This window comes from Spea bombifrons, chromosome 13 (assembly GCF_027358695.1).
Source record: "Spea bombifrons isolate aSpeBom1 chromosome 13, aSpeBom1.2.pri, whole genome shotgun sequence".
NCBI lineage: Eukaryota > Metazoa > Chordata > Amphibia > Anura > Pelobatidae > Spea > Spea bombifrons.
The window spans coordinates 15,418,650-15,431,492 of record NC_071099.1 but is presented as its reverse complement, the minus strand read 5'-3'; the positions used below and the strand labels follow the sequence as shown (position 1 = coordinate 15,431,492).

The 12,843-nt window shown below is 42.2% G+C and overlaps 1 protein-coding gene across 1 annotated transcript in view; it reads right to left on the bottom strand.

Annotated features, from left to right (window-relative positions):
* The window catches only part of NGFR (nerve growth factor receptor), a 133,608-nt gene that overhangs the window by 80,772 nt on the left and 39,993 nt on the right, over positions 1–12,843 (bottom strand). The gene's annotated exons all lie outside the window — the stretch shown is intronic.

Here is a 12,843-nt window from a genome sequence, read left to right as displayed (position 1 = left end):
GACCTTGTGTCTCCCTCCCTCCTGTCTTTCTCTCCTCCCCTCAGACACTCTCTCTTTCTCACTTTTGCAGGTAGTCTTTATCAACCTCTCTCTCTCATGTTATCCACTCTTACTCTCTCTTCCCCTCTCATACATTTTACCTGTCTGTCTCTCTCCCAAACACCTAGACTCTGCTTCTTTCTCTCATATTTACTCAGTCATAGATACAGACTCTCCCCCTCTCCCTTCTTCTTTCTAAAAACTCCCCCTCCTCTCTCACCCTCTCCTCTTTTATCTCACCCTCTCCCCTTCTATCTCACCCTCTCCTCTTCTATCTTACCCACTCCTCTCTTCTGTCTCACCTTCTTCCCCTTCTCTCACCTACCTCTCATTTCTATCACACTCACTTTCCTCCCTTCTGACTCTCTCTCTTGTCTCGCTGCCTCTCATCTTCTCTCTCACTGTCTTTTCTTCTATCTAACCCACTCTCCTCTTCTGTCTCACTTTCTTCCCTCTCTCACCCACCACTCCTCTCTATCAAACACTGCTCTCCCTTCTGACCCTCTCACTTTTACTGTCCATCACTTCCCCTTTTTTCCTCCCTCTCTCTTCTTCTCTCTCCCTCTGCTCCCCCTTTTCTCACTGCTCTCCCTGTCTATCACTGAAGCACTTGGGTCAATAGATAAGGTTAGAGACAAAGCTTTTCTGTTAGAATCAAAGGATAAGGAAACACTGCTTCCTATTAACCCTAAAATGTGTGTGCAGGGGTTGGGGGTTAATAGAAAAAAATTGCATATTGTGATTATTTGGAGGGGTTAAAGTGATTAATAGGAGTTATATGGGGTAATAGGAGGAGTTATAGGGAGGGGTTATATGGGGTAATAGGAGGAGTTATAGGGAGGGGTTATATGGAGTAATAGGAGGGGTTATAGGGAGGGGTTATATGAGTAATGGGAGGAGTTATAGGGAGGGGTTATGTGGGGTAATAGGAGGAGTTAAAAGGAGAGGTTAGGTGGGGTAATAGGAGTTATAGGAAGGGGATATATGAAATCATTATTAGGAAATGTTGCACACCTTCCGCCATTCCTAAGGGCGCATATCTTTAGCGGGTGTCGTTTTAGGCCTGACTAGCCCTGCAGGATTTAGTCAACATTTGTAACTTATCGATAGCTACTTATACTATGTAACCAAGTGAGGCATTCAGGGGAGGAATAAAGTATTTTGTTTACAAAACTTTATTTAGAACTAGATTTCATTGTTTCTGTAAACATTGTTGTAACATTTAGGGCTGTAGGACATTGCGAAATAATGATCACCAACAACCTGGGCGAAATCAGGGGAGGAAAGGGATTTTGATTTTTTTTTAATGTTTTTTTTTTTGGATGGTATGGGTACGCATAGGCTTGCTTGACTGATTGATTCAGAAATTAATCAAAACCTTTTGTTTATCCCATAATGTAATTAATAGAAATCTTCTTGCAATGCATTCTGGGCTGTGGCGTTACTGCCTCGCATCCTCTGAGGACCTCCATGCTTTGTTTCCTAAAATTGCATCAGGACCAAAATGCACATGGGGCGCAGGGACACCGCACACATCCAGCGACACAGGTGACACAAACACATGTTCCCCCGGGGGTTAAAGCCACAGAGCGGAGACATGAAAACCTCTCCACCTTTAACTCTTACCGTGCTGAGTTTTAAATTATGTGACTTCTTACAGTTACATTTTTGCATTATTAGGAGGTATTTTACCAGGGCATATATTGAGTAATAGGCGGAGTTATATGTAGAAACAGGAAGGGTTATATGGCGCAATAGGAGGAGTTATAGGGAGTAGTTATATGAGTAATGGAAGGAGTTATATGAGTAATAGGTTAGGTTATATGGAGTAGAAGGGGTTATAGGGAAGGGTATATTTAGTAAATAATAAATAATAACAATAATAATAATAATAATAAAATAATAATAATAAAGGAGAGTAGATAATATAATATATATAACACTTGCAAGCATTACAGAAATTTGTATTCTGAAATTGAGGGGAGTTGTTGGGTGTAAGTGAATGTATTGATAGGAGTTATATTTCCTTTTATTGGTGATTATTTGGATTTTATTTTTTAACAGTGAAAAATTAGAGCTAGGGGAATTCATGGTAATCTAGCACCATCAAGTGGCCATTATCAGAACTGCAGCTTTGGTTGTCTGGATTATTACAATACTGACAGATGGTAAAGTATGTATCCAGTAAGCAATCCTAGACATTTTATATTTCTTCTTTGTTTAGATTTATTTGTATATTTTTTTTTCCCTTTCACACAATCATGTAAAGTTACCAGCTGTTACCGGCTTCCAGATGAAATCTATAATATTTTGTCCTTATCATAAATTAATCATTTTCAGCCCATAGGAAGAGAGATTTGACATGATGGAAAATATTCCAATCCAAATAATAAAAAAAATAAAAAAAGTATTGGGGAATAAAAAGAATAAAAATCCATGTAACTGGAAGTAGAAACTCATCAGCATCGTTAGACCTTTTAAAAAAGTGGGAATAAAACTAAATGCAAAATAAAATGCAACCTCAAAAATAAATAAATAAAAAATAAAAAAAAGAACAAATTAACTATTCTGTAAACCACAGGAATGTCCAAAGTTTGTCCAAAGCTTCAGAAACTAAGAAAAAAAAAATCTCACAATGCATTTGCAGTAAATACGTAGCTTGCCGATGGATGCTAATAGCGGCCTGAAATGTTGCATTGCTACTATGTACACCTAAAATATTTGTAAAATATTTGTGAAAATGTTGGAATAATATTAATAATTAATAATATTATATTTTATGTGATATAATGATTTATTGTTTTATATAGCGCCATCATATTCCGCAGCGCTGTACAACGGGCATTGGCCAAACTTCTTAAAATCCCTTGGTTTGAGTGCCAAGGTTAATTGATAATTGCGAAATATTTTTCTTTTTGTTTTCTATATTTTCTCCCGAATTTATAAATTCAAAGCATTTTGCAGTGAAAACGGCACAGTACAAAGCTGCCTGTATTCATTATTTTGAACTGTGAACGGTAAATTGTCCTCGTGTATCAAAGATCCAACAAGAGGGACCTTTGTCTAATATCAAGGAGCATCACAATGCGGCTTCCACAATCTCTTCCCCCGGGAAAATCTAATCTGCTAAGCGTTTGATTAACACTTCATCCGGCACACACCGCGTCTGCCGGAGCCTTGGACCTGTAGATGGCAGCTTTAAATGGCAATCAAACTTTTAATTTTACCGCACAGAAAGGCAGTCGATAATCTCTGATTTATACCCCCCAAAAAAATCTATTTAAAAAGGGGATAATTGCTGTAGAGATTCCAGAATTAAGAGCACACAGGGCTTATCAGATGAAATTAATTTTGTGGATTGTGTGCCGTACAATCGATTCATAGAAATGACAACCGGGCAATGAACGGTGATATCCATGGTGATGATATTTCAGAGCGCAGGCAAACATTTCTACAGCCGTGTGAGCGTCTTCGGGCCCAGCAGACATAAATTGTAAGTAACCTTGCATGCCTGTCTTTATATTCCTGCACATAAATATCACAGAAGGAAATATGTCAGCTTGGGTGGTATGGAGAAGGTAATCTGTCTGTTATAAGGAGGTTCCGGGGGGTTCTGAATGAAGGAACTGCCAGCAGACAGTGTCCAGGGGCTTTTACACATTTAGCACACATTAAAAAGACACAATCACACACACTGCATAACAGATACAATCACACACACACACTGCATAACAGAGACAATCACACACACATACTGCATAACAGAGACAATCACACACATACCGCATAACAGACAATCACACACACATACCGCATAACAGACAATCACACACATACCGCATAACAGACAATCACACACACATACCGCATAACAGACAATCACACACACACTGCATAACAGAGACAATCACACACACATACCGCATAACAGAGACAATCACACACACTGCATAACAGAGACAATCACACACACACTGCATAACAGAGACAATCACACACACACACTGCATAACAGAGACAATCACACACACATACCGCATAACAGAGACAATCACACACACATACCGCATAACAGACAATCACAAACACACACTGCATAACAGACAATCACACACATACCACATAACAGACAATCACACACACTGCATAACAGACAATCACACACATACCACATAACAGACAATCACACACACTGCATAACAGACAATCACACACATACCGCATAACAGAGACAATCACACACATACCACATAACAGACAATCACACACACTGCATAACAGACAATCACACACACACACTGCATAACAGAGACAATCACACACACATACCGCATAACAGAGACAATCACACACACATACCGCATAACAGAGACAATCACACACACATACCACATAACAGACAATCACACACACATACCGCATAACAGAGACAATCACACACACATACCGCATAACAGAGACAATCACACACACATACCACATAACAGATAATAACACACATACCGCATAACAGACAATCACACACACTGCATAACAGACAATCACACACACATACTGCATAACAGACAATCAGACACACATGCCGTGTGTGTGAAAATATGCTATTGTATTTTAGCGAGTGTTAGTGTGTGTAAGTATGTTGCTGTGTGTGTCTATGTACGATGACCTTGGGGGCCCCAACCGTACTTCTCACAGGGCAGTCCCAGCATTTCTTGGTTGTCGCATATCACACAGCAAACAGTGAAAATCACCCAAACCACATCATGGAGATCACTCACGGTCACCGACTCACCATATAACAATCATTCACACGCACCACTTGACAGAGACCATCAATCTCTCACACACACAACACAGGGCAGAGACAATTATTCACCCCCACACACACACACTATATAACAGACAATAACTCACAATTATCGCATTACAAAGAAATACTGTCATTCACACGGCATATCAGAGCCACGACTTACACACCTATGCCAAATCACGCCAATTTCATATACTGTAGATAACACAATCACACACACAACCTTACAGAGACAATCACTCACATATCACAGAGACAATCACTCACACTACATCTCAAATGGCGATATTGTATGATGTGGTGACATGGCGGAGCCAAAGGACTAATTGCATGTAACTAAAAACAGACACACGGACACAGATGGACTCCATACTAGTTACCTGATTGAACACGCGCTGCGAAGCGACAGAGGACGGCGACAGGATGCGATCAGGGAAGCCGAGCGCCGAGCCCGGCAGATTGCTCTAATAGCGTGCAACGGCGGAAATAATTTGGGGAAACAGGCAGGAGTTCAGAGTTCAGTGCGTGGCTTTTATCACACGATAAATGGTGGCCAATTAGGGTAAGGATGCATTACTATGCGCTCACTGCCTATATTTCTACCTACGCTCACGGCTACATAATATCACGCCATAAGGTCCCGCTTAGTTCTCTCACACACAACATCTGGCTGATGCTCTTTATCGCTCTCCTACCTCCTACAGCAGATACAGAGGCTTGGGGGGGGGAACTCTCAACGTTCTCAAAATGGAACATCGGAAAAATGTAGTCATTTGGAGGCTCGGACTTCGGCGCACAGAGCAGATGCCTGGTGGGCCACTAGCCAACGTCGCTCCATATGGTGCTGGAGCGGCAGAGCGGGTGCTGTAAGCCTCTGGCTGAATATGCCCGGCTGCATGCCACATGAGCGTAAAAATATCCGGCCCCTGGCCACACTTACGTCATTGGCGCCCCATTATCCCAGGCCTGGCCCTGCTAGACTAAAAAGAGGCTATATCTACGTTTACTTCTACAATAACAGAATTGTGCAACCTGCTTTTGGAGAGCGTCTGAGTATCCATCCCTAGTACTGGATCCTCACCGACATCTCTTATAGACCCCAAGGGGAAAACCATATCCACTTCTTGGATGCGCAGAATGACTACCTTGCCCTCTACACAACGGCAGACCAACAGTATACCTGAGCACCTCAAGAACTTTCTGCTGCTACACCCTGGCGGGTTCAACTTTCTTTGATGTGACAGAAGGCCACCAGAGACCATCTTCTTACTAGGGTTGAAACATGGACTATTTTTCCCCGGACACTTCTAGTTTTGTATAAAGTCATAGAACGAAACCAAATCAAATTGTAAGAGGGCCATTTAACTGAAACCGATACCTACATTTTCCAGAACTTATTAACCTCTTCCTCACCCCTGAAGCTAATTTCATAACCGCCTCATTGATGGTGTAACTACACCCTATGACTGCTCTGCAAACTCAACCTTTAACGTATTGACCCGTCTCTTGACGTGAACGAAAAGCGTTTGCCGTCATAGAGAACGTTTTATAACCCATGTGTGGTTCTACTGCCATCTAGTGTCACTCCTCAGTTTAACATCTCCAAAGCGGTCCGTCTTGTGCATTCCAAATGAGATCATGGCAGCACATGGACAGAAAATAAAAAAATAAAACATACAACAGATGCAGAATCCTTGAGACTAGACTGGGCAGATCTTTGAATTGATGAGCTACGTATTGTTCGATACTCATGAAGCAGGTTCTTGATGTCTCAACTGGAGACTGGTCAAGCCAGACCCCAGTTCCCTGGTCACACAAGAGCCGAACTAGACCCACCTGCTGGATAGCAAGCTCTGCACCCCATCGGCCAACTGGGTGATCAAACTCAGGATTCTCCACCTCGTTTTCTTCTGGCCACCATGCAAGAACACATGGCATGGTTTAATGAAAGCTCTGTCCTTCATGTTTGTCCATGCTCCTCCATCCTTGCCTACAAGCGTCAGTCCATACGGATCCATATGGGGTATAAATAATTACCTGATTTATCTATCTTTAATTGATTTGGCATTTTCAGGAGAATTGAACATCACATTGGTGGTTGATGGAAACATCTAATCTGACTTTGTCATTTGAAAGCACGTGTATCTAGAACCACTGTTCTAGAGCTAGTAAAGGCCATGGGATATCTAGAACGCATGCCATATTGCTGCCTAATAGCTAAAAAAAAATAAAATAAAAAGAAATCTGTTTAGTATGCTATCTGGAAGCTTTGCTGAATAAATTCCAGATATTAACATACGAGCCCTGCGAAAAAAAAACCCAGAAAATTGGAAGCGAAATTCACTCTGAAAATATTTGTACAACAACAGAAGCAGCGCTAAAAAAATTACCTGGGGGAGGGGTCTGGAGATAAATAAAGCTTTTGGCTCCAGATGGATGGGAGCGGAGGGGGTTGGGAATAGGTTTGGAGAGAGATATTATTCAGATTCTCATGCCAAATCTTCTCTCTCAGAGGAAGAGAGAACAGCAGATGTTATATTGTTATTCAAAGAGTTGGATTTAGAGGCAACGCGGTTAAAGATCTGACAACATCAGTGAAGTACAGAGAATTCATTTCATCCCAGAGGTGGCTGCTGGAACGACTATGAATGTCATAATTACAAGCCGGAGAAGATGGTCTAGAAGATATCATGTCTACTGGGTACACGGGGGCTAGTGGGTGTTGGATGAGGGACGTTTCTGTTATCTGGAGTCACATGGTCTGTCATGGAACCCAAGATCTTCTCGGTAGACCTCTGAAAGTTCCATCAGGTCCTTGATGTCATTCCTGACACTTTCTTCTCTACTTTCCGCACGCTGAGTTTTATATGGCACAAAACAATATCAAGCGACCCCAGTTCAAATGTCGTACGTGGATTACCCAGCTGGTAACGGGGATTGGGTCTCAAGGGCCCAACTGGGATAGGACACAAGAGAAGCCATAATAAGAGCAAGAGAGAAATGGGCAAAAGGGAACAAGAACACCATAAACGGAAAGCTGGTGGCAACAACCAAGGGCTGATGATCTCAATGGGGCCGTCATATTGGTCCGTTACCAACTTTACAAAACTTGATTAGGAAAGCAAGATGGCCGCTCCCCGCACACCTATTCATGTAGATTGAATGTTTGTCACAGGGGCAGGAAATACCCACAAGGACACGTTATACTCCAACGTAGCCTGCCTTCAATAAAAACATTAAAAACACACCACCTGGCCGGGTTATCACAAGACGTAACACTAAATACCTACATCTCAACCCCCAACCAATGAGTTATATTTCTTAAACCAATGACCCTACCTCACTAACTTCAACTTGTATTTTAGGGCTTACGGAACTTCTTGGAGTTCGGTCGAAAGTGCCCTCATTAATGAGTATATTTTATGATATACCCCGTTCTTCCTAATAAAAATCCTGCAAGTCCTGTCCAGATGTGTCATTGTACTCGCCCGTCACTATAATTTATGAATCCGCCTTAAATATACGGCAGCGGCTTCCACTGACTGTCACATAGACAGTTTAAGCGCTAGCTGTCTTCTGCGTAATCTCACACGTCGGAGGAAGACTGCGGAAGACGGACAGCTTGGAGGAGAGCAGAGACAGGAGTGTTGTGATAGACGCGCTCACAAACATGAATGAATTTAGCAAAAATGAAGCCTTTTCTGGTGAAGAGAGGGGCCTTCAGAGAGAACATGGAGAGGATCTACAGTCATGCTGCATCGAGTAGGAAATAGGAATCATTTCAATAAAGAAACCGGATAATGGAAGAAATTCTGTGTTTCGTTGTAACACTTTGCGTTCCTGAGTACACCGGGCCAGTTTGTGTTGCATTTAAGCTGAAATGTTGTCGCCTACACTTCTATTCTGGCTGTTGATATCCTATTGAGGGTAGAGTTGGCTTGCAGGCTCGTGGTCACCTGCAGATGATCTCAGCCATTTCATTATACTCAACTACTGATAGGAACACACACAAAGTAACACTTAAAAAAGAATTTGAAGAAAGGATAGGATATAGGAAATTTAGAATTCCAGGTTTTTAAGCTTATTTTGAATTCTAGAATCAGCAGAATAACATCTGATCCGCCATCAAAGTCTTTGTTTCTACTCCACTTAGACAAAACATTGACGTCTTTTCATTCTTCCCCTTGAAGTTTTAATCACATAAAAACGATACACAAACTTTTGAGCAGCTCCCCCCCCCAGTTTCCATGACGACAACATATCACCGTCGGCTTCGGTGTCACGTGACAATTGAGCAAACCCCTGAAAAATGATGAACGAAACAAAAACATTTTTCTAGAATCAAATAACTATTCCTGGATCCAACGCTCTTAGGAATGATGTTTCTAAAGCAGCATTGAGTTCTAAAAGTTTGGCAGAGCAGGGAGAACATCAGGAACTAGAAATGAAACATGTATGTGACACGGCGCTCGTTAACAAACATCTGATATCTAGATTCAACATATGTTCACACAAAGCCCGCTGAGCTATTGTTAATGCATCGCAGAGGTACAGCTGAACACCCAACAGCAGTATATCCCAAAGAGGCATACAAGGAGTTAAAAGAATAACACATTGATAAATGAAATGAATTGGTTTTCTAAAGCCCACACGTTCCTTCAAGAACCGACCTTTCGCGGAGAACCTTTCCAAGTATAAGCCAGCCCTATATCTTCGGGATAAATTTGGGAAAGCATCCAGAATTGATATTTCCCTCTCCGGGAAGAAATCCGGTCTCTTTGGTAATCTGTCTCTAATTTCCTCTCTTTCGCTACATGATCTACTACTCCTTAGCGTGTTCCCAGCCCCCCATTCTGTATAGATTAACACTAGCGACTTCCTCGGCTTGGGACCGATCCATCACAACGGCAACGTTTATACCCAAGTGGGAAAGCCAACAACCGTTCTCTAGAAATCCAAAACCCTTCTTCCTGCACCTAAGCTTCGCATTAACCTGTCTTATTTCCTGCTGTCTCTCTAGAATTAATGGTGAAGAGACGTCCGGAGTTAAACCCTAAAGGTCGTCCTGAAAGTTTTCCAGAGATCGGCTTGAAGCTATCTGTTCCAGGGTCGTTGTGGTTTTTGAGGTTAGTTGAACTGGTAGTGGGGAAAAAAAAACTATGGAGATTTACGGAACCTTGGTTAGGAAACATAAACATTGGTGGATTCTTTTCTTTTTGTTCTCCAGCTTTTATTAAGAAAAATGGGTTAGACTTATGGAGAAATAACTAAGACGGTTTGGAGCTTTGTTGGTGAAGCTGAACGTGCGTGAAGGTCATGAAGAGCAGTTACTAGGAAATATATCATAGGTGTTGTATGCGAGAGGCTATAATTACTCTCCATTAACGGGCTAAGTATTATGATTTAGGTTATTGGCTGGTATGGCAGGAGTCCAAAGCTAAACTTAAAGACATATTCCTCAACTTTTAAGGTATAGACATTGGGACATCTTTCTTGGGGGTGTAGATAGAAGTGAGGAAGAGTGGGAGCGAATGTGGGATGAGGATGGAGTGGAGGTGGGTTTGGGATCATCTGCCCATCTTAGTCAAAGAGTTTACTCATGGCGGTGATCACCTAGGGGCTGGAGGTCAGTGCTGCCACTGTGGATTTCACAGTTCCCTGGGCCTTTAAATGGAGATCTGAGAACCCCAAAAGCGGTCCATGATCCTCACTGGCCCTAAAAGTGAGACAGAGCCTGAAAATTGGGGCTGTCCCACAAAAAACCAAGATGTATATGAAGGTGTCCTTTTGGAAGCTGGTTCCTGAAGAGTTGAATCTTCTTTTATGAATGTGAAGTTAGTTTGGGATTGAAGGATTTCAGCTTTTGGTAGATCCCCAAAACTCACCAGTAAAGAAAAAAATGAGCAGAAAAAAAAAGTATAATCTTTATTGAGAACGAAGGTCATATCAAGGTCATCTGACTCTGAAGGTCTCATAGGACAAAGGAGAGAGACTATGGAGGTCTGCGCGGCCAAGAGGCAACAAGAACCCTAGGGAGGCTGCTTTATGATTGCTCAATCTGGAAAATTGTACTGCTGCTTATTAGCAAATCTAGACTAATGTATGAAGAAAGGATCCAGCGGCGATGCTCTGTATCCGATGGACTTTCTGGAAATACCCTATATACCTATAGATTGCATCCAGAGGTTTTTTTTAGATAGAAGTATCAATTTCATTTGTATTTCTTTGGAGTCGGAGGGAGTCGGGCATTAGGCGAGGTATCTGTGACAAAGATTGTGGAAGTCACTCAGCCAGGAGACCCCTTCAAACCATCAGCCCAAGAATCTCCAGCAGGTCCTTGATCCTCATAGAAGTGCAACAAGTCTGTAAAGCTGCAAGGGTTAATGAAAAATCAAAATACATTCTGCAGATGTCCCTGGCAGGAAGAGACGTTCTGCGGGAGTTGGGGTCCCTGCACTAAACCCCCACTCAATCTATGACTCATTCTCCTTTTAATCCCAATTCTCCTGGGCCAACGTCTTGGCCAAGAATCCCTTCTCGATCATTGCTGACCTTCTAACACCTCCTCTTCCTGTCCCGTACTCTCTTCTCTCTCTCCCCTCTCTCTTCTCTCTCTCCCCTCTCTCTCCATTCGCTCTCTCCTCACTAATTAAAAAAAACACAATTTACGGATCCCAATTTCCTTCTTTTCCCAGTTTAACCATCAGCTGCTCGGGAAGCAAAGCGATAGAACCTATTGGGGGATTTAAGAAAGTATATGGGTCATGTGATCACCCTTTTTCTATATACATCTTGGAAATTATTCAGCACAAAGCCCATTTCCTTTATGATATTTATATATTTCTCAGTTATTTCCATGGATACGTTGGGAGATTCGTTACAGATATTGGTTCTTTTTCTGACTTTTAGTATAATCCCTTTCGTTTTATTTTTTTGTCTGTAAAGTGATTATGTATTTTTTTTGTATTTTTTTTTTTTACGTGAGACCGAGGACAGAGTGACTCATAATTCTAGAACAATAAAGTGGCTGTAAAGTTACGTTTTATAACATGTATTTATTTTTAATTCTAGAATCCCCATTTTTTTGTTTTTCCACCCCAAAAAATGTTTATTTTTTTAACCATTTTTTTTAACCATTTTTTACCCAGATTCTGGATTGCCAGCTAAAACACAAGGAGGCTACGGGGTCAAGAGTCAGAAGGCCTTTAGGTGGTGTTTACACCCTGTCTGGGCTCGTTTTGTGCTCCTTTTATTGCTTTTGTATGCAATCACATTTTAGTGATCTGAGTTGGCTCCCGGGGCGCTGGCTCGCCTGCTCCTTATAAGAGGCAGGAAAGGGGGCGTGTGAAAGGGGTGGAGCTAGCCACCTTTACTAGCCATAATAGAATTTAAGGGGCTGGGAAGCCCCTCCTACAACCCCTATGATTTATTATACCCCCCCCCAAACGCACCCTCTAGATTAACCATTCATATGACCCCCTAGATCCCCAATGGGCTTTATCTTAGCTCTCTTCTACCTGCGACCATGATTAATTTAACCCTTGCTTTACATGCTCTATCTCCTTCCCATCTCCCTTTCTCTTCACTCCCCCCATCTCTCTTTCTCCCATCTTTTAGCCCCCCCCTTAACTCCGCCGCGCCTGGTTAGAATTACATATCAACGCTTTATGGTTCCGCTCTTACTTTTATGTTTTTTTTTTTATTATTATTTATAGAAAACATCTGCTTAATCAGATGCAGCATTAACCCCTTCCTGGGTGTTCGTTCCGAGAGGCGATGCTCTGCAGATGTTCCTGGCAGTGACGCTTTACAGGTGTAGGAAGCGCAGCTTTTGGCAGGGAGGGATGCTCTGCGGGTTCCTGGCCTGAAACCGCGCCGCTCTCCACCGGTAAGCGATGCTCTGATGATCTCAGTTAATGAGCGACGCTCTGCGGGTCGCCGGTACACTGTCATACGCTGTAACTTTCCATGTTTGTGTCTCTGTTCTGGCCCTC